This window comes from Juglans microcarpa x Juglans regia, chromosome 5S (genome assembly GCF_004785595.1).
Source record: "Juglans microcarpa x Juglans regia isolate MS1-56 chromosome 5S, Jm3101_v1.0, whole genome shotgun sequence".
In the NCBI taxonomy this organism is placed as follows: Eukaryota; Viridiplantae; Streptophyta; class Magnoliopsida; order Fagales; family Juglandaceae; genus Juglans; species Juglans microcarpa x Juglans regia.
The window spans coordinates 9,328,467-9,352,100 of record NC_054603.1 but is presented as its reverse complement, the minus strand read 5'-3'; the positions used below and the strand labels follow the sequence as shown (position 1 = coordinate 9,352,100).

Below are 23,634 nucleotides of genomic sequence, written 5' to 3'. Positions count from 1 at the left end.
AACAAACCTTCTAAGAAAAGGCTTGAAGATATGGTTCATTACTCCCTGAAATGTAGCAGGTGCATTGGTAAGCCCATATGGTATTACCAAGAACTCATAATGGCCCTCATGAGTTCTAAATGCAATTTTTGAAATATCACCTTCTTTCACCCTTATTTGATGATAACCTAACCTTAAAGTCAAGTTTGGAGAAAATCTTAGCTCCATAAAGCTCATCAAGAAGCTCATCAATGACAGGTATTGGAAACTTGTCTTTGATGGTTTCATTGTTAAAGGCTCGGTAGTCTGTGCACGTTTTCCAACTACCATCAGCTTTTTTCACTAACAACACAGGTGAAGAAAATGGACTTTGGCTAGGCCTTATAACTCCATTACTGAGCAAATCTTTCACTATCTTCTCAATCTCAGATTTTTGATAATGAGCATAACGATAAGGCCTCACTGAAACTAGCTGAGCACCCTCTTTCAACAGAATCTGATGATCAAATTTCCTAGATGGAGGTAAACCCACTGGTTCTTCAAATACAGCTTTAAACTGGCCCAATAACTCCTCAACTTTACTCTAGAACTGCTCCTCAACTACACAAGTTTCCAAAGTCATTATCTGCAGTAACCACCCTTGCTGCCTCACAAAAGAGGATTTCAACAGATTCAGTCCAGGTTGTACTGCTACTGAATCAGAAACTAAGCCTTGCAAGGAAAGCTTTTTACCATTCACCACAAACTACATGGTCATATTGGTAAAATCCCAATAAATAGCCCCCAATGTCTTCAACCATTGGACACCCAATACAATATCACAACCCCCAGATTCAATACATGAAAAGGAACCAAAAACTTGGTACCTTGAATGCTGATATTTTCTTCACATCTGCCTTGGCTAAGTATTTTAGCACCATTAGCCACCTTCACTTGAAGACCCACATCTTTGATTACCTTCAACTTTGTTGCCTCTACAACCAATGGATCCAAGAAGTTATGAGTACTTCCTGAATCCACCAAGATTTCAATAGAAAATGAACCAATCTTGCCCAACAACTTCATTGCATTATTGTTAGTACAACCATAAATAGCATTAATGGAAACCTCAAGCTCTTCAAACTCTTTTTCAAGAACTGAATTCACTTCTAGTACCAACTCTCCATCCACTTGTTTATCTTCATTCTCTACACTGCTATCCACATGCAACAAATAAACCTTTTGATTTTTACAAATGTGATTGGGGTTCCCTTTCTCATCACAGTGATAACAAAGTCCTTTTTTTCTTTTTTCATCCATTTGTAAAGAACTCTCTTAGCTAGAACCTGATCCCTTGGCCCTCTATTAGAAACTTCTACTGCATTATCAATAACCCCTTTCTCACCAAGATTCAGATTATACTTCCAAGGCCTTCTCGAGGATAAAACATACTCCTCTTGGATCTTTGCCAATCCAAAAGCAGCCCCAAGATTGACAGGATTAAACATTTTTAACTGGTAATCTGACTTCATCTTTTAACCCACTCAGAAAACATCTAAGTTTATATTTTTCAGATAGTCCTTTTAATCGATTAGACAAAACTTCAAATTGTGACTTGTACAAAGTGATAGAAGAAGTCTGCTTCAATTTCATCAAAGCCTCCATTGGGTCATCATATGCTGATGGCCCAAACCTCACTTGTAAAGCCAAAATCAAGGACTCCCATGAATTAAATTGGCCAGAATCCAAGCCTTCTTGGTACCATATCAACGCCTCCCCTTCCATATGATAAGAAGCCACTAACAACTTCTAATGAAATGGTGTTTGATGGTAATCGAAATACTAAGTGGCCTTAAAAACCCACCCATTAGGATCAGTGCCATTAAAACGTGGAAAATCCAAACACAACCCTCTACAAACTACACTTTTATCCTCACAATTCCCCCACGAGCTTCATGAGAATTAACATGATTAGATTCAACAACAGAACGTAACATGTTAGTAAGTTGATCTAACCTTTCTGAAATACCATTGATTGCCTGTTGATGCTGCTCCAATTGCTTTTGAACCATTTCTTGCTGGCCTTTCACCGAACCTCTCATACCTTCTGCCATTGTAGGACCGACCACTACTGATACCACTTATAAGGTTCAACTTGTTGCACTTCCAGAACAAGTAACCTAAAGCTCGTAATGCCAAAACTCAGAAACTCTCAACACAAGAACTAACTGAACAAGATTTCATTAGTAAACCTTGTAGAGAATTTTCGAGGAATTCTCATCCTCCAAAAACAGACTTCCAAGATCATTCACACCGAAACCATTATTCCCACCTCTGCTTTAATAAAAGCAAATGGCCAACTAACTTTCTAAAACAATCGTATGTAGTAAAACGCAAGAATACAAAATGTAAAACACAACTATCTATTTACATCATGAAACACAAAGTTTCATTAAAGCCTCTAAATGCAGCTTCTAAGAAAATAAAATGCAAACCCTTTCTGTGAAGATTAAAACGATTCATTTCATTAAAGCCTTTCATTCCTTTGATTCCTCTCGACGGTTAAAACTGTTGCAACTGACTTCCTAACAAACTCATAACAGACTTCTCCCATGGCTTCTCTGGACTGCACCACTTCAAGGCCTCTGCCAGGCACCCATGACAATTTGTTCCTTTTGATCGAGAGTTAATCAGAACTTAGTTACAATAGGCACTCGAAACCTGTATCTTGGCGCACACACTTCTAATAATTTCATTTGTTCATCGCTATCAGGAAGACACATATCAATTTCTCTCTAACATTTAAAGGGTGAATACTTCCATGTATATAGCACCTGTCTGTGAACTGTTTAAATTGTTTTATTCTAGCATTTTCCATGTTAATATACGACTCTCCCTTTCCCTTTTTTTCATTTTAAAGTTCAGTTATTATGACCTTGGTCTAATTTTTTGAAACCATGTGACATAAAGGTGCTACAGAAAAAGAGGTTCGCATTTGGACCACCCAAAGGATCAGCAGCAGCCGAAACAAATCCGAGTGAGCATCTCCTTGTAGCTCTAGAGGAGAGCAACCCAAACTCTCTTCTTCAGTATCTTGCATATCTTGATCTCTGTATGGTTTGTGAGAATAATGTTAATATGTGGCGATAAGCTACTTTGTTTGAAGAAACTGGTGAGACTTATAATGAAGTCATAGCTATATGCTTGAGGCCTTTGGATGAGCTTGTGTCAAAGTTGGCTGAAGGTTTGGAGAAAAATGTTGACAAAACCTTTCAACTATCTAATAAGTTACTCTCACCAACTGACTTGCATCTAGAATCTATGTATTGTGAACCTGTGAACCACTGAACAGCTTCCAGGTACAGATCATTGTTTCTTACATTTGTTATGCATACATATCTTCATTTATAGAAACAATAAAGATGGAAGCTTTTACACAATAACAGTAGAGAAGACCGAGGATGTACTTTTCTGCATTACTCCATTGATCAACAAAACAGTCTATATATAGGCTAATACATAACTGATAATAACATGAAAATAGGCACTACCCAACTTTCAAAACAAACTCCTATTGACTAGGTAAATAGACTCCTATTGACTAGGTAAACAGATCCAAACACACTGACACTCCTAAAGACTAGGACAACTCAAACATGCAAATTACTAATTTCCTCAACAATCCCTCCCTTAAACTGATGTTCCAGACATAACATTCAGTTTAATAAGAGTCAAACTTTGAAGCGCCATCCTTCAAATTGAATCATTTGAAATGCAAACACCAAGTAGCTTCCTGAGCTTCTAAAATACAGGAAATTTGAGAGGCTTGGTTAGAATGTCAGCAATCTGGTCTTCACTTCTGCAATAAATAAGATTAATGACTCCATCATTGATCCCTCAAGAAATGATACTTCACATCTATATGTTTGCTTCAACCATGTAGAACAGGATTTTTTGAAAGCTTTATTGTTGACCTGTTGTCACAATAAATCTGAGTAGGCCCATCCTCCTTCCAATGCAACTCTTTAAGAATTTTCATTAGCCAAATAGCTTGACAAGCACAAGCTGTTGCAACAACAAATTTAGCTTCAGTATATGATAATGTGACAATAGGTTGCTTCTTTGATGACCATGAAATAGCTCCTATCTCCATCATGAAAACATACCCAGATGTGTTTTTTCAATCATCTGAATATCTTGCATAATCACTATCCGTAAAGCCAAATAGATCTGACTTTTCTCCCTTCTTGTAGAACAGCCCAAACTCCTCAGTACCTTGCAAGTGCTGGAAAATCCTTTTTGCAGCCAAGAGATGAATCTCTCTAGGAGACTCTATGTATCTTCTAATCACACTTACAACATGCATTATATCAAGTCTTGTTGCGGTCAAATACATTAAAGTCCCTACTATCTGTTTGTAAAGAGTGTCGTCAACCTTCTTTCCTTCATTATCTTTGTTTAGCTTCAAACCAAACTCAAATGGTGTATTTACAACATTACAATCTTTCATCTGAAACCTATCCAAATTCCTGGCACATACTTCTTTTGATAAATAAAAATTCCAGTAGAGAACTGCACCACTTCAATGCTAAGAAAGTAATGCATCATACCAAGATCAGACATCTCAAATTCAGCCATCATGGATTTCTTAAAACTTTCAAACATGGCTGTATAATTTTCAGTGTAGATTAAATCATCTACATATAAGCAAACAATGAGCGATTTCCCTCCAGCTTCAATCTTTATGAAAAGTGTAAGTTCATAAGGACATTTTTGAAATCCTTCATTCACAAAATAAGTTTCTATACGATTATACCAAGCTCGTGAAGCTTGTTTTAATCCATATAGAGCCTTCTTTACCTTATACACTTTATGTTCATTTCCAAGTTTCACATAACCTGGAGGTTGATCGATAAATACATCTTCTTTCAAATCTCCATAGAAGAAAGCTGATTTCATGTCCAACTGAAAAATAGGCCATGAGTTTTGAGCTACCAATGCAATCACCAATCTGATTGTGTCATGCCTTGCAACCAGAGCAAATACTTCTTTATAGTCAACACCACACTCCTGCTTGCAGCCCTTAGCCACAAAGCGTGCCTTGTGCTTGTCAACTTCACCATTCTCCTTCAGCTTTGTCTTGTAAACCCACTTTACACCAATTGTTTTTTGCCCTTTTGTAAGGTCACATAGCTCCTAAGTATCATTTCTTTTGATGGCTGTAATTTTAGCATCCATAGCCTTTCTCCATTTTGATTCTTTGACAGCCACTTCGAAAGTGGTAAAATCACAATTTCAAAATAAAGCAAAATGTGTAAGTGGTTCTCACCTTGGTCAACTCCAGTTACCTCATAATCAGTCAACCATTCTGGTCTTCTTCGAACACGTTGAGGCCTTTGTGATTCAGCTGCAAGTGGGCTTTGATCATCTACTGAAATATTTTGAGTGGCTTTTGCTCATTCTCCATAGGCTGATGCCCTTTCTGATCATCATCAAAATCTGCTGGAATATTTTGTTTAACACCATTTTCATTCCATGACCAGGTGCCTTTTTCATCAAAAACCACATCACGACTTATAACTATTTTCATGTTACTAGGATTGTATAGCTTATAAGCTTTTGACTTATCACTAACACTAAGAAAAATGCATTTTTCTCCCTTGTTATCTAGCTTCCTTATCTTCTCATATGGAATATGGGCATAGGCAATACACCAAAAAATCTGGAATGATCTACAACAGGTTTTCTTCAGCTCCATGCTTCCTTTGGTATCATATTTTGAACAGCATGTGTGGGACTTCTATTCAATATATGAATGCTCCAATTAATTGCCTTAGGCCAGAAAATTTTTGGAATGCCACTCATTGTCAAAAGACTTCGCACCATATTCATAACAGCGTGATTCTTCCTCTCACATACACCATTATGTTGGGGTGTATAAGCTGCTATAAGTTGTCTCTTGATTCTATAGTTTTCACAAAAATTTGCAAATTCATGTGAGTTATATTCTCCACCACAATCCTTGCGAAGAATTTTTATTGGGTTGCCAACCTCTTTCTCAACAAGCGCTTTATAGCATTTAAAAGCTATAAAGGCTTCAGATTTTTCTTGCAAAAAATAAACCCATATTTTACGACTATAATCATCAATGAAGGTAATTATATATCTTTTACCTCCATTAGAATGTGATGTTATTGGCCCGCAAATGTCGAAATGAACAAACTCCAATGCCTTCTTCGCTTTACAAGATTTTCCTTGTGGGAATTGATTGCTGTGTTGTTTGCTAACAACACATTCTCCACAAACTTGAGAAGGAGCTGTAATTTGAGGAAGACCCGTCACCATGTTCTTCTGTTGTAGTGTTTTAAATCCACCAAAATTCAGATGCCCATAGAGGAAATGCCATAGCCATGCCTCATCCTTGAATTTCGTTGAGAAGCGTGAATGAGTGGTGTTGTGGAGATAAAGTCAAAACATACGATCTGCCATCATGTTAACTTGAGCAATTAAGCCTAACTTTGCATCTTGAATCTGACATACTCCATCTTTGATAGAAATCTCATATCCTTTTTCTTGCAACTAACCCACACTAAGCAAGTTGGTCTTTAATTCTGGCACAAAAAGAACATTAGCGATAGTGTGGGTGGAATTTTCTTTTGTTTGGATTGTTACCTTTCCTTCTCCCATAACAGAAACCACGAAATTGTCACCGAACTTAACAGAGCTGCGAAAAGATTCATCCAAGTTAGAGAATGCCTCCTTATCTCCACACACGTGGTTGCTACAGCCAGTGTCTAAATACCACATGTTTTGTTGAGTCTCTTCCTTTATGTGACACACCATTAAAAGAGACAACTCTTCTTCTTTTTCTACAAAGTTAGTTTTTTCTCCACTTTGTCTATTCAAATTAGTTTGACATTCTGACTTATAATGGCCATACTTATGACATCTGTAACATTCCACATTGGACTTGTCTGCTGACTTTGGTCTATAAGTTGTTGAGTGGTGGCCGCCATGTCCTCTGCCTCTTCCTTGAAATTGACTCTCTTGATGCTGATGATTTTGGTATTAGTTCCCACGATCATTGTTGAATCTGCCTCCTCTACCTCGACCTCTGCCTCTATCTCGTCCTCTATCAACTCCACTGGGTGCAGAGTTATTTTCTGATAAGGCCTTCAATGCTTGTTCTTCTTTCTCCTGCTGGTTAATTTTTTGCTCATGAACCAACAAAAAACTTTGTAATTCATCAATTGAAAGTTCATCAACAACATTAGCTTCTTCTATAGAACAAACAACAAAATTAAATTTTGGTGTCAAGGATCGAAGAATCTTCTCAACAATGGTAACATCCTCTGCCTTGTCGCCATGGATCTGCATCTTGTTAACAATTGCCATCATTCTTGAAAAATAGTTTGTAATTGACTCTCCTGATTTCATCCAAAGCATTTCAAACTCCAAACGAAGTGCTTAAAGCTGCTGCCTCTTAGCCCTTGTTGTACCTTGGTACTTCTTCTTCATGGAATCCCAAATATGCTTGGTTGTGTTCTTGCAAAGAATGGTTTCCAAGATTGAGCGATCAATACCTTGGAACAGATAATTCTTTGCTTTAAGATCCTTCAACTTCATCCCTTCAAGCTTCGTCTTTTGCGCATCTATCTACACAACACCTTCTGCTAGTTCTGCTACTCCAGAAATAACAACCGTCCAATATTCTTTCGACCTCAAGAAGTTCTCCATGAGCATGCTCCAATGATCATAGTGACCATCAAAACGTGGAATGGCTACCTGTACAAAACTTTCGGAAGCCATCTAATTGCACTTTTTTTTTTCCAAAAAACCACGCTCTGGTACCATTGATAGAAATAATAAAGATGGGAGCTTTTACACAATAACAATAGAGAAGACAAAGGATGTACTTTTCTGCATTACTCCATTGATCAACAAAACAACTTATATATAGGCTAATAATACATAACTGATAATAACATGAAAATAGGCACTACCCAACATTCAAAACAGACTCCTATTGACTAGGTAAACAGAAACAAACTCACTGACACTCCTAAAGACTAGGACAACTCAAACGTGCAAATTACTAATTTATTCATGCGTTATTTGTTGAAGTTTGCATCATGTTAACTTGTGGCAGATTACTCTTATGCAGAATTTTTCTAGATGACTTAGTTGATATTAGTGTAAGTGCGTTTAGGAATTTACATAACTTTATGCTCTAGTTTTTATTTTTTTCAGTCGGACCCATGCTTTCACGTAGGCAAGACATTGAAGGAATGTCCTGTGGTTTTTCTTGGACCTCCTGCATGATTACAGTCACTCCCCAATTGGACACAGAAACCACCAACCCTCTAAGTTGTCCTCCACCATCTCCCTTACCTCCAAGTTGCCCAAAATAGGAAAAAAAAAAAGGATCACTTGTTTTTTAACTGATTACACTAAACCAATCTAAATGATCATCTTGGTTTGCTGTTGCGTGCAATTTCCAGTTTTCTAGTGCTTTCGGTTTGGGAATTCTACCAACAACTTTGCTTAGCTTAGAAATCGTACCATGTGAACTGTACACTCCTTTGTATAAGCACTGTCAACATTAACTCCGCGTCACTACCACTTAAACATGATTAACGATTAAATTTTAAACTCAACTACATTTTGAGCTTCCATCGTCATTCTGTGGTGGATGAGCCGCATGTGTGCAACTGTGTTCTGCAACTCATCAATGATCTCTTCAATGTTTAGTGAATGGGACGGGGGCTGTGTCTATAGTATTGAAACTATAAAATCCTTGAGAATTAGGATTGTTCTATGAGGGATGGGAATCATGTTATATAAGAAATCAAATGCTATGTTTCCATTTTGTAGCTTTAGTGAGCAATTAAGCTGAAGATGTACCAAAGTTTTAAATACCGTTTAGGTGGCCGTTTCAGTTAAGATATTGGAATGAAATATTTCGATATCGGTACCGTTTTGGAATAGTCAATATATAATAAATTAATTATATATGTATAAATTATATTTCAAAATAATATTAATGGAACCCTTAAAAAGTTAAAACACATATTTATAAAACTCAATAATACTTCTAAGTTTTCAATCTAACTATTTAAAAAAATAATTACTCATCTTTATTAAGAAAAATGAAATAGGGATTTGATTTTAAGTTCTCGAGAAAAATGGATTAAAAAAAAGTTAAGAAAATAGTATTTAGATGTGAGAATTGGAGTAAAAATTATGAAAATGTCAGAATTTTTACATTAATTACAAAAAATAATAATTTTGGCCAGTACACCAAAAATTAGCCGGTATTGATCAAAATGCACTGGTACGATCGGTATTTAATCTGATATGAAATACATATTTTTTTTATACAAGTCAATAATATTCCAGTACACTAAATACCGATCGTATCGTCCAGTACTATATACGGTACAAAATTCAGAAGCTTGAGATGTACCCAATAAAGTTTTTTGGTTCGAATGCCATTAAGTATGGTGGCTGAAAGGAAAAATTTACTTTTGACGTTATTGTAATGATGTCTACTACATTAGGATGGGAAGTAGCGGTGTCCTGTAAGCTCTTGATCACCAGAGCACCTATAGTTTGATTTGTTTGTGTGCATGCTGATGCACATGACTGCTGATGCACGACCTTCAAAATCTTTATTTGCTATTATGTATTGGTGAAATCAATTTTTCCACCCTTTTTCTTTTCCCCACATCTAGATAAATACTTTACTGGTAGAAAAGATAGTCCTTACATTAGAACTCAGGTTGGAATCAAGTTATGCATGGGGAAAATGAAAGGGTATAAATGAAATTTTTCCTCCTTACATTCGCACTGGCATGAGTGCATTTCTTAGCTATGAATCTTTCATGATAGATAGATAGATAGATAGATAGATAGATAATATTGTTAATTGTATGCTGGGATTTAGCTACCCACACATCCCAAACTTCTCAAAACTTTTTTTTATAGGTAAACAATTATATTATATTAATACAAATAGGCAAAGCTCAAGTACACGAGGTAGTATACAACTTTGGCCCAAAAAAAGAGAGTTCTAATAAAAAGAAAAAATAAAAGCATGAAAATCAAGGCCATTGAAATTTACAACTTTGGCCCAAAGAAAGAGAGTTCTAATAAACAGTAATCTAATTTCCTCCAAAGAGCGCTTCCTATCTTCAAATGTTTGGTCATTTCATTCCTACCAAATACACCATAGAATACAGATAGAGATCATCTTTTACATAGCTGCAATTTGTGGAATACCGCTGAGATTCGGCCAACAAGCCAGAAGTTCGACTACTATAGCAGGCATAACTCATTTTAGCTCTACCCGTTGGAATACATTGGCCTATAATGCTCTAGCGATCTCGCAGTGTAGTAGAAGACAGTCCATAGTCTAACCACTTTGCTTACACATTCAGCATCATTCCACCACTATCATCCCTCACTTCCATAAGTTATCTATCGTCAAAATTTTTCCCATAAACGTTGTCCATGTAAAAAAATGTCGTCCTAGGAGGGGCCTTATTTCTCCAAATTCTTTTCTATAGAAAGAGATTACTATGCGGTTGTATGAGGGCCTTATAGAAAGAGCGAACTGAAAAAATACAATTTCTAGCAGGTAACCACCACAAAATATCAACTCCTTGATTGCTCGGTCTCATAGAATATAAGAGTTGGAAGAATTCTACAAAATTGTTGACATCCCAATCTTGGGTTGCTCTAGTAAAGTTCACATTCCACTATAATAAATCACCATCCCTCTCTATAAGATTCACCACTGAAACTTCTTTCTCATGTGCAAGTATGAATACTATGGCGAATGAGTCCCTAAGAGCTCGATCTCCACACCATATGTCGTGCCAGAATTTAATTCTTGAACCTTCTCCCATCACAATTCTAGTATGTCAGACAAAGACTTCACATCCTCGTCTAATGTGCTTCCATAGACCCACTCTATTAGCCCCACTTACCTCCTTAGTACCCCCCCCCCCAACAAAGCTCCATATTTTTAAGCAATCACCGACTTCCATAAAGTTTCATATTCCATATTATAATGCCAAAACCATTTTCCAAGTAAAGCCCAGTTGAACACCTTCGGACTTATTCCCAAGCCACCAGGAAAGATTGGGGAGCATATATTATCCCACTTGACCAAATGGAATTTAAATTCATCCCCAAGTCTGCTCTAGAGAAAATCACAATGCAGTTTCTCAATACGTGATGTCACACTCACAGGTATTGGGAACAAGGATAAAAAATAGGTAGGTAGGTTGGAAAGAGTGCTTTTGATTAGTGTAATCATACCATCTTTTGACAGATACAACCACTTCCAACCTACCAATCTTCATTCAGTTTTCTCAATTACTGTATTCCAAATAATTTTAGCCCTGGAAGCAGCCCCCAGAGGAAGGCGAAGGTAATTCATATGGAAAGAAGAGACCGTCCAACCAAGAGTGCTAGCTAGTAGCCGGATGTTACGATCGTTGCCAACTGGAACCAACTATGATTTGGATAAATTCACTTTTAACCTGGAGATAGCCTCAAAGCAAAGTAGAAATGCCCTTAAAGCCTGAATCTGGCATAATTCTGCCTTACAAAAAATAAGCGTATAATTTGCAAACAATAAATAAGAAATGTAAATAGTACCTCGATGTATGTCACCAACTGAGAAACCCGTCAGAAACCCGTTATCAACCATCGCTGATATCATTCTGCTACATGCCTCCATGACTATGACAAAGAGAAGTGAGGAAAGAGGATCCCCTTGCCTCAGGCCTCGGGAGCTATTAAAAAAATCTACTGGGCAGCCATTCAGCAAAACTGAGAAGTGCACCATCGATATGCACCACCTCTCTCCAAAACCATATCGTCCCAGCAAGTATAACAAAAAATCACAGTTGACATGTACACACAAGACTCATATTGCCCGATTTGAATCTACTATCTAAGCTTTCATTGGCAATGAGTACTGAGTCCAGTATTTGTCTACCCCGTACAAGTGCGTTTTGAGGTTTCGTAATGATCCGCCCCAAAGCTCCTCCTAATCGATTTGCAGGCACCTTGGAAATGATCTTATACACCCTATTTACAAGGCAAATGGGCCGGTAATCCTTAACCTCCAATGCCCTAATCTTCTTGGGAATAAGAGCAATAAAAGTGGCGTTGAGGCTTTTTTCAAGTTTCCCAACCAAGAATAATTCATGAAATATCTTCATTATGTCCTTCACCACTTCCCAACAAGCTTGAAAGAAACCCATAGAAAATCCATCCGGCCCAGGTGCTTTGTCTTTAGCCATCTTCCTTACCACTTCATGAACCTCAGCCTCCTTAAACGGCCTCTCCAACCAAATGACATTCTGCTGCATAATAGACTCAAGTGGTAGTCCATCAATTTTTGGCCCCCACCCCTTTAATTCAGTAACTGCTCAAAATAACCAGCCACATGTTCTTGGATCACAGGGATCTCCATGCAAATAGTTTCGTCAATATTCATCATTTCAATGGCATTAGTTCTCCTATGGGAATTTACCATTGTATGAAAAATTTCGTGCTACGATCGCCCTCTTTCAACCACAAAGCCCTAGATTTTTGCCGCTAAGAAGTCTTCTCTAATAGGGTAACCCTCTCTTGTTCTGAGGCTAGTTTTGTTCTTTGAGCCTGTTTCTCTGGTGAGAGGGCCTGTCCCTCCTGTGCTCTCTCTATCTCATGAAGCTCCTTCAATAATGACTTCTTATGGTTGCCTATACCAACAAAAAACTACGCATTCCAAAACTTTAAATCTTTTTTCAAGACTTTCAATTTACCTGCCAGAATTAAGCTAAGGGTACCTTGGATTTGATAGGAAGACCACCATTGCCTAACCCATTCCACAAATCCGTCAGTTTAAGCCACATATTCTCATATTTAAAGTATCTATTTCCTCCTTGAATTCCCCCACTATCCAACAAAATAAGGGAATCATTAGAGCAAAGGCGAGACAATCTTTTTTTATATACCTTTGGGTAATAAGATTCCCACTCCAAGAAAACAAGAAATCTGTCTAATTTAGACCATGTCTGATTATTGGACCATGTGAATGCACCATCCATGAGAGGAAGGCCCACCAAACCCAAGTAAAAAATACAACCCAAGAAATTCAACAATGCTGGCCACAACCTACTATCTTCCGATCTTTCACTTGGGAATTTGACAACATTAAAATCTCCACCTATACACCAAGGAAGTTTCCACCAGTTGTGTAAACCGGCCACCTCTTCCCATACAGAATTTCTGCTGCTATCCAAGGTCGGCCCATAAATTCCAGCAAAAGCCCATCGAAAATTATCCTACACATTTTGAAAAGAACAAACCACTGTGTATTCCCCGATATATTCCTCTATTTTTTCTTCCACCCTTCTGTTCCACATAACTAAGACACCCCCCGACGTCCCTATCAAAGCAAGAAAGAGCCAATCAACATATGAACAACTTCATAAGCTTCTCAAATTTACTTTTCATTTATAATACGTAATGCCTAAAATTGCACAATAATGGCACCGAATTCTTGAAGTTTCCCTTGAAGTTCACATTCTTTTATGTTGCATGTGACAAGTAACCAGATCATTATGTTGTCTACTGGGACATGGTTCCTCATAAATGAAAAAAGGGTATTGCATAATCATATTTCAATATGAACACTAGATCCAGCGTTTTTGCATGTAAGACACCCTAATGATGGACACTTCCTTATGCAGCTATATGCATGGTACTGTGCCAGGACGATTGCCTCCCTAATTGCACGCTCTTACACGAAGGACGGGTTTGGGGTTGCTCATCATTCTGGTAGTAATGCTGCTGTCATCTCAACTTTGTTATCTTGTCTTCTTGCTGTTGAGACATTCAAGGGGAAGAAGACCAGCATTCAAGCCCCCTTTCATTCGATGGGCCTACCTGGAATTAAATGGGCAACATTAGGCTCTGAAAGAGTAGACCTTGCCGTTGGTAAAAAGAGAGGTGGACCTGACATTGCCGATGTTTTAAGAACCTCAATCTACGGTGGTGTCCGCTTTCCATGAAGAGATGCTGAAGAGCGCTAAATTGGGTCATCTTGAAAAGGATTGGATCATTAGCACTTGGCAGCCAGCCTCGGTTTGGTACTCTTGAGCTCCTGCTGCATAAATTGCGTGATCTTTTCCTGGATTTTCGAGCTAACTAACTGCTGATTGCCTGGGTTCAAATCACCTACCTTTTTCATTTTTTGCCGTCTTGGTCCTTGGAGTTTTTCATGCAAGCTAGCCTGATTGATTTGCTCAATATAGAGTCAATTTTTCTTTAAAGATAGCATCAGATGAAATTTATATAAACTAAGCTGTATGTTTACTAAAACACGTACACTTGAATCAAGCGTATTGTTTAGTTCCTAAATTATCTTATACTAATTCACGAAGTTTTCACCTGGAAAAGGGATAAAACACAAGGGTTGAACAGCTTCATATAATTTGCTGATCAGAAGACAAAATGAACCCCAACCTGTTGCAATTTCATAACCAATGGATAGGTAATAAAGCTGTAATAAAATATTTGTAAGTAGTATATTGACACGCCAAACGAATCATTGATGTGGGCAAGTATATATGTGACATCAATCATGATAAAGGTTTAAAAACAAAAAAAGAATGCACATATTTCTATGAATCGAGAAGGTGGTGTGTAGGCCGGAGCGAAGACAAATACAACTAAAAATAAAATCCTTCAAGAAAAAAAAGATCCATGAAGGCTTTATTATATTGGTTTAGGGCATGCATTGTGGAGAAGATCGGAGTCAAGGCTGATCAACATGAGCTTAATTGTAAGCTCTTGGCCGATCTCGACGTGACCTTCAAAAACCCTAATGTCAACTGGTAGAACATGAACTGTACGTGTAGTTGATTGGAAATTTTGCAACGAGCTACTTTCCGTCGTCATTAGTAATGTATATAATTTGTAACGATTAAAATTATCTTGTTGAAAATAGTTGAATTTGCAACAAAAATTTTGCAATGACAAATTCTCTTTCGTTGGTATTAACCATAAACAGTAGACTGTGGGCAACAGTCATATCATGTAATGTATTTACATAACATACCAATTCGATTTCTTTGCTTCATGAACTATTTAATTTGTGTTTATTCCAATCATCAATATGGAAAAATTGAAAAGCAATTCTTACTCTTAAGATTCAAATTCCTAAAATTTCTGATTCTATTCAATATGAATCCCGATATCTTTTGAAAGAATCAAATCGAATCGATGAAGGAAAAAAAAGAATATAGGCCTATATTAAATTAATAATTATTAAAATTAATAACAAGAAAATCACATAATCAATCTTTTTTTAGTATTCCAGAGAAGTAATTGATTGAGTAGTTATACAGATGATCCAGTGGTTGAATTCTATGGAAACTTCTTTGGAGTTCGAAAAGGCGATTAGTAAAGCCCACCTTTTGAACTATGATATGAAATGACTTCAGCAAGCATAATATAAATAAATTATCTAATTCTATGAATATTTTAGAATACCCTTTTCTTGATCAATGTCATTCAAGAAAATTTCCTAAATCGATCAACAGCTTCTTCCACCAAAGGTGGTTTAATTAATTATTACCGAGTCTTACCAACCTCAAATCACACATTGATTTTCACTAAATATTATTGGAGCTTAATTCTTTAGATTGTTACAAATGGTACCCAAATCAACTTATAAACGACGCCGTGTGATATTACTATTCGCATAAAAATATATCTGCAAGAGTATAGAATCGTAACAAGTAGTAAAGTATTTAAAAAAAAAAAAAGATATCAAACCCACAGGGAATAATTATAATATTGAGTATTGAAATTGACTAAATTAATTACTATTTAGAAAACCAAAATTTGTAGAATGAATTATCTAAATTAAACTGAAGACAAAAGCATGAAAATTAAAATTTTAAAGATAATAAGAATAGATCTAGAGCATTTGACTTCACCTAGCAAATTCACACAATTTATTCTCCCTTGTTATAGAATCTCAATTATCTCAAGTTGATGATAAAAATCCCTTAACTATTCAATATTTTCTCTCGAACAATTCTAAAAATATCTCCAACTAATAACTCCATATCTCTTTGTGAATTTAACTAATTGGATATTCATTAAGTTTTTTAGATTTTTCTTGAAAATCACACTAGTCGCGATATTGTAAATATTAAGAATAAAGAATAAACACTCAATCATTAAAATATTGAAAATAAAATAACTTGGAATTTAAATTGTATGTTCAATGCTAGGCTACATCAAAACTCTAGAAAATAGAATTAATTCATAATAAAATTAAAAAGAAAAAGAATAAAATTGGTGTTCTTCGTTGAAGTCGGTTGATGAGGTATGTGGCTCTCGCCTCTACCCTCCAGTTCCATCTTCTCGAATGAATACTTCAAGAATAAATTCTGGAACTCTAAACTAAGACTCGGACTCTAAAACATAAAAACTCTCGACTTCGATTCAGAACTCTCTGGAGTTGAGAATGTTTGTGAATGGTAGTGAAAAGTAATGAAAAAATAATAATAGAATATTGAATAGCAGTAAAAAGTAGATGGAAAGTAATGAATAGTAGTAAAAGTATGTGAAAAGTAATAATAAAGTAAAGAATATTAGTGAGAGTGTTTGAGAGTACTTGAGGTACTCTTGGCTGCCAAACACAGCCTAAAACTAAAACTAAGATTAAGAATCAAGACTCCTTATTCATCCCACAAGACGTGATTAAATAGATGTCAAAACTCAAATCTGAAAACAAAATAAATGCGGCTACAATCTAGCCTAAAAACCTAGAAAATAGTTTCTAAAGATAGATGTTAACATAAAAGGAAATTATCCCAAGAATATTGAAATTATCTAAAATGGAAGATTCAATGATATGCGGCTTGAATTGCGGAGTTCAGGGTGATTTGGTCGCCAATAGATTGATTGCAGAACTCGAAAGGATCCCATCAGGTAGATGCCGTGTGTGCTAAATATAACTGGCGGACGTTTAGGACACAAATGAACGAGCGTGGAGGTACAAAGACCTCACGACCCTCTCCTCGCCTACCAAGTGGAAAGACTCCCGACCAGGATGAAAGACTTATCTCGCCTTTTCTAGTTGTTGCCCACGATGTCGTTTAGGTTGGTATTCTAAGTTGGTCGTTTAGACTAGTTACCCAATCTAACCACCTAAAGCCTTGTCGCCAAGTCTTCACGCCTTCTGGTCGCGCCTTCTGGTCTCGAGTTTCCTCGTCTACTGAGAGGTAAGTCTTCTCGCCTTTGGGCGAGAGAAATCTCTTTGCTGCCCATGGGATAAGGCTCCTCGCCCAAATCTCATCAACTCTCTTCAGATCTCGCTACCTCTCATTGGTCTAAATCCGTAGTCTCTTCTTTTGTACCAAAACACTCTCATTTTGTACTAAATCTTCTCATTCCTTCAAATCCAATAAAATAAATAAAAATATGTAGAAATAAAATAAAATAAAATAAAATAAATAGTATTGAAAGAAAAATGATGTTTTTCATAAATAAAATAGTGATAAAAATCATGTAAAAATAACACTTATCAAATACCCCCAAATTTAAGTTTTGCTCACCCTCAAGCAAAAAATAAAATAAAAGACAATTAAAACAAGTATTGGTTTGATTTATAAAATTTATTGCCTCAAAGATTGTCTAAAGTCTATAATTCAAATGAATCATTCAAGATTAATCAAGTCTAAAAGTTAATTCAAAATTCAATTCTACCGCATTATCCATCCCCACATTCATGCATATCCATCATTCTCACTTCATCATTAGTTCCCAGATAGTTTTATGTAAATAAGTAAATAAATATGGATATCTAAAAACTCCATAGGCTTACTTTTTAAATCACTCTTCACTGATGTAGAATAGAAACTATCACCAGGAATCAATAGGTCTTTATTAAGCTTGTAATGTAAAGGTAGGGTGAGGGCTACAAAGAAAATGTAGGATTCAAATAAAGCAAGAGAACTTAAGTTTGAACATCAACAGAATAAATAGAGCATTCCCACTTCTAACACAAACATCTATTCTCAATCATTGTAAATCTCTCAACATACCTCTTTTTGCTACACTTTCAAGTATCTCTCTCTTTACCCCACTATTCGACAGATCGGATTTTTCTTCTTCCTTTTTTTTTTTTTTTTTTGAAAATATTCCATACTTTTTTTTACTGTCTTTGTGGTTGACTCTCGTCGGCTTTTTCTTGTTGGCCACATAGTAAACGATTTGACTTTTCACACCCCCAAACTTATGATTTTGATAATATTGTTATAATTGTTTTACTTGTAGACCTTCTATCTCTCTTGCCTTTTATGCTCTTGTGAGTTTGTGACTTTGTCTAAACTTAATTTTTTTGAAAGGTAAGGATATCAGTGTTTAAGCTCAAATAGGGTAGGGAATATAAGATTTACAAGAAAGAAAAATATAAGACTAAAATATATTTCAATAAAGCTCAAAGGGGCAACTAGAGATAAAGAGAATAAATAGGTAAGCTTGAAAGGCTCAATAGGTCCAAATAATGTCTTAATCATTTCCTCAATAATATTTTGTCTAGGATATCTACTCGAGTGTAATCAAACAAGTTTTAGAGTAAGTTGAGACCATATAAATTCACATAAAATTTCTCTAGATACTCAAAACGATTAATGATCATAAGAGGCATTTATTGAACATAGGAAAAATCAAATTAAGTAAGGTCAAGTAAAGAATTAACAACTAGACTTAAGCAATGAGAATTTTTCCTAAAAATTATAATCAATTTCAATCATATTCTAATCATAAGCTTTTTATTCATCAAACCATATTGTTTTTATCATTATTATTATTATTATTATTATTATTATTTTAATTTTTTTAAAATAAAATAATATCATTTCCCCCAAACTTAAATATCACATTGTCCTCAATGGAAAAAATAAAGAAAAAGTAAAGTAAAGAAGGAGAAAAGGTAAAAGATGCTCCCCTATATATTTTTTTTGTTTTTTTTGTCTTCCAATTAAATATTTTCCTTGAAGGTGCAACTGTGTACTCCTTAGAGATCTCACTAGCCCCTTTGTTTCTTAAATTTATTAGAAGCAGTTTGAGTTCAAGCATGGGTGGTTCCTTATGTGATAGCTTTGGGAATTCAGCTCCCGGTCATGATCACATCTTGGTCGCTTATTTGAAAACAAGAATGTTCCTCGGAAGGGAAGTTCATAGATTTAAAGATGTATCCCAATGAGCGGTTTCTTGGAAACTTTAAACGTGCAGTGGGTAATAAGGCTCGTCCAGAAGGATCAATTGCAGAAACATATATTGATGATGAGTTGAATATATTATGTTCCAAATACTTCCACGGCGTTGACACACGATTTGATCAGCCAGAAAGAAATTTTGATGTTGACCAAGCAAGACAACGAAACAGATTTTCTATATTTTCCCAACAAGTATATCTACTTGGTGTTTAGCGTGGTTATGATTTGTGTGAAAGGGAGTTCAAGAAAACTCAGTGGTACGTGCTAAATAATTGTCCAGAGATAGAGGGCCACTTGAAGTAAGATCAAATTAATTGCTAATTAATCATTGAATTTACTTATTAAACAATTGTACGAATATACTTATTGCTGGTAACTTTTAATTTCAGTGATGATATTAACGTGCTAAAAGAACTGGGAATAAATGATATAGACCACAGACATGAACAGGAGTTCCCGAAATTGTTTGAACAACGGGTAATGACATTAATACAGATATAATTTTGCACTAACATATTTAAAATAGAGAGGATTGTTAACGGTAGAATGTTTATACTTTATTTAATATGTAGGTTGTACAAATGCATGCGAGTAATCTGAACGATATATCAGATGAACTATATGCATTGGCGCGTGGCCCCTCGAAATGCACTACTCGATATTCTGCATGTATTTCTCGAAGAAGTAGGTATCACACAATTGATCGAGAACTTTATAGGAAAACACAAAATAGTGGTATCCTTGTCGAAGGGAGTCATAATCGAGACAATGATTTCTATGGAGTTATCGTAGATATAATTGGAATGAGATATGTGGGGGAGCTTGTGGTTTATATATTTAAGTGTGGTTGGTGGGATTTAGACAATCCTCGAAAGGAAAAATGTCAAGATGAATATTTTCTGAATATTAATACATCAAAAAAATGGTATGAAGATAATCATTTTATTTTGGCTTTCCAAACATCTTAAGTATTCTATTTAGACAATCCTTAGTTAGGAAATCAATGGCAAGTAGTAGAAAAGTTTTCTATTAGAAATATTTATAACGTTATCCCTAAGGCGAAGGGACAGGATGAAGAAGAATATAATCTCTCTACTCAAGAAGTATACCAAGAGAGTCAACATGCCTTTAACTTATTTGTAGATTTGAGCCAGTATAAGATAATCTCATTACATAGGAAAGATATTGAAGTTGAAATAGTTGAGGCGACAGTTGATCAAAGTGTTAAGTCATCTGAAGTATCTACAGATGATGAGAGCGAATCTATAGATGAAACTGATACAGATAATTGACCAATTTTATGTTCACATTATATAGTATCTCGCAACTATGCCACCAAAGAGGAAGGAAGTTCGCATCTCATCAACTTTTTCCTAGCTCTCCCTTTGACTCACCATTAGAGACTGACTCTATGGAACAAGGTAAATACCTAATACTCATTTTTTCAATTAAGATATATGATAATTGATACAAGGTAAATAACTAATATTATTTTATAGAGATAACAGTACAATCTCGTCATGAAAGAAACACTACTAGAAGCGTGACGTTGGAAAAATATCCTAAAGTATGTAAGATTAAGGTTAACATTCCTAACAAACATACCGGAGGCGAGGGACAACAAGCAGCTTGGCTTGCATCGCATGTGGGTGCTCTTACACGGACTTATACACCTTTGGCTAAGAGTTCATGGCATAAAGTCCCTCAAAATGTGAAAGAACTTATAACGAAGCGTTGTTTTGTACGTAATATTTAAATAATAAATTTATATTGATATTATTTAATATTCTAAATGATAATATCTTTATGTATATACTTTTTCAATGATGACTTCGAACTAAATTTTGGTCAGAGAGAAGAACATAGGGCTGTCGAAGAACTAATGTGTAATACATTCTGCAAATATAAGGCGAGGTGTCACGAGCATTATAAGAAGTACGAGAACAAGGAAGAAGCACGCCAGCATCCTTTTCAGGATATCCGACCTGAAGGATGGAAAAAACTTTACGACATGTTTGAAGATCCATTATATAAGATAAATTAAATGAATTCTTTATGCTTCATAGTTATAATTTTCACTTACTAACTTTTACAATTTCTATGCATGAGCGAAGTTCTATAAACAAAACGAATAGATCAAAGTTGAAGATTTATCATCATGCAGGCTCAAGATCTTTCCATCACCTCTCTCAGAAATAGGTAATGTACTCTTTTTTTTTATTCTATATAGTTTGTTTTTAATATTGACTTTATATCTTAACAATGTCTCTTGTAGAAAGAGTGAGACACTAATTATGATCTGACAAAATTATATGTTGCATCACGTACTAATAGTAATGGAGAGTGGATTCATCCTGATGCTTGTGAGAATTATGTAAGTATTATAATTTCTTTTAATTAAACATATTTAAATTATTGTGTCAATACTAATTTTATATGTTGTGTGTAGGATAAAATGATTACACTCCGTGCTGAAACTGCATCAGATCATAATTCATCGACAAGTGATGTTAGAATTTTTATACAACTTCTGAGTCAACGTTCAAGATATTTGAGGGGTTTGGGTCGTTGTGTAAAGCCTTCAGGCTTTTCATCAACATCAAGCACTATTGTCATTACGTTAGATAATGCAAATTCTAGAATCGAAGAATTGATTGCAAAACAACATGAGTTAGAGGCTCAATTGACGAAACAAGCAGACATAGAGATACGCATAAAACAGCAAAAGATCAACAAAGAGAGATGCAGTTTCAAATGCAGATGCTTATGTAACAATTCAGCCCTCCAAGCAATTAATTTTCATTAGAAGTGTTTTTGCATATTGAACAATTATATATTATGCACTGATAATTTTATTTGTATTATTAGTATTTCATTTATTTAGATTAGTTTAGTTTTATTTGTATTAAATAATTTGTAATATATTTTTGAAATATAAATATCTATTTAGTTTTAAATTAGTATTGTCCATGAAAATAATAACCATTCAAACTCTCATCAAACGTTCGAACATATATAAATCGGACACAACCGTTCAAACATCACATGTTAATGTTCGAACGGTAAAAAATTTGCGCGTCATTTGAACACATTCGAACAGGCAATTCACTATTTGTGTTCCATCATCAATTTTTTTGTTCGAATGTTTTTTCATGTGTTTGGTTGAACGGACTGGTATCGATCGACCGGCCATGAAGTACTCGTTTGAACAGTCCCTCTTTGTTCAAACGTTATTTACACCATTCGAACGACTTTCCGAAACGAATTTAAATCATTCCAAAAAAAAAAGAAATCAGACGGAAGGTCCAGCTCAATTTCGTCCCAAAATATCTTGGGACATTTTTTTCGTCCTAAAAAATATTTTGGGACGAAATACCAATCTTTTAGGATGAAATTTTTTGTTCTAAAAGACATTATTTGTTATAGTTAACGCCAGCTTCCGCAAGCAAATGTACCAGCTTATATGTATGGTGTGCACGAGAGTCCAAAGCCTCATCACAAAAGAGTTAGAGAATTAGATAGAATGTAATTTCATCAATGCTAGTTATATATTTCATTCATATATATTCCAATACTACTACTAGGGGTTAGAATAGAGTCCTAAAAGCCCTTTAGAGCACGGCTAGCTAGCTTCTCTAAATTCCTATCTAAAATACCATGAATTTGCTCCAATATCTCCTCTAACTACTCATGAATTTGCTCCAATATCTTAAAATCTTTTAATATTAGTAAACATTTATTTTATTGGTTTTTTGTAGTATAGGGTTTTACATATTAATTTTTTACTCATAATTTGCTGGTTTTGGAGGGTTCTTGTTGCAACGCCACCATATATATAGAAAGCCGAAGCTGACTGAAGAAGAAGAGAAGGAAGGGAATAGAAGAAGCTGAATAATAAATTGCACAATAATTAAATTATGCAAGCACAAAATAAATAGGCGGTTAAACCAGCCATATACATGTATGAATATGTAAAATTAATTGTAAAAACATATAAGGTTTATTAAAATTAACAAGCTTAAAGTAATTACAGGTGCAAAGTAGTGCAGATTTGCACTTACAGAAATCAGGGTAAATAAGGAGACTCAAGAATGGGGTAGAGATGATCAGAAGTGTTTCTCTCGAATGAGTTCTGGTTTTTTGAGTTCTGCCTTACCTCAGAACAAGGTTCTCCTTTTATAGCATAAGGAGTTCCTGTTTACAATTATTAAAGTAAAACAGTAAATCAATCCGTGAGTGAACAGTGAGAACTGTTTAGGCACGGGGCTCAGGGTATCATTATTGTGTCTCTCTAGCTGTCCTCGTGGGCGGCTACTTTCGGCACAAAATGACAAAATACCATTCAGTCGTCTCTGTGTCTTCCAACTATCTCTGT

The 23,634-nt window shown here is 35.4% G+C and overlaps 1 long non-coding RNA gene across 1 annotated transcript; it reads right to left on the bottom strand.

The window, feature by feature from the left end:
- Positions 1 to 809: 809 nt before the first annotated feature.
- On the bottom strand, positions 810 to 18,349 carry LOC121266749. The gene is made up of 3 exons (XR_005940909.1): positions 18,310 to 18,349; positions 3,265 to 3,270; positions 810 to 2,036 (listed from the first exon to the last, which is right to left on the bottom strand). It is a non-coding gene; the product is annotated as an uncharacterized LOC121266749 (long non-coding RNA).
- Positions 18,350 to 23,634: the final 5,285 nt, after the last annotated feature.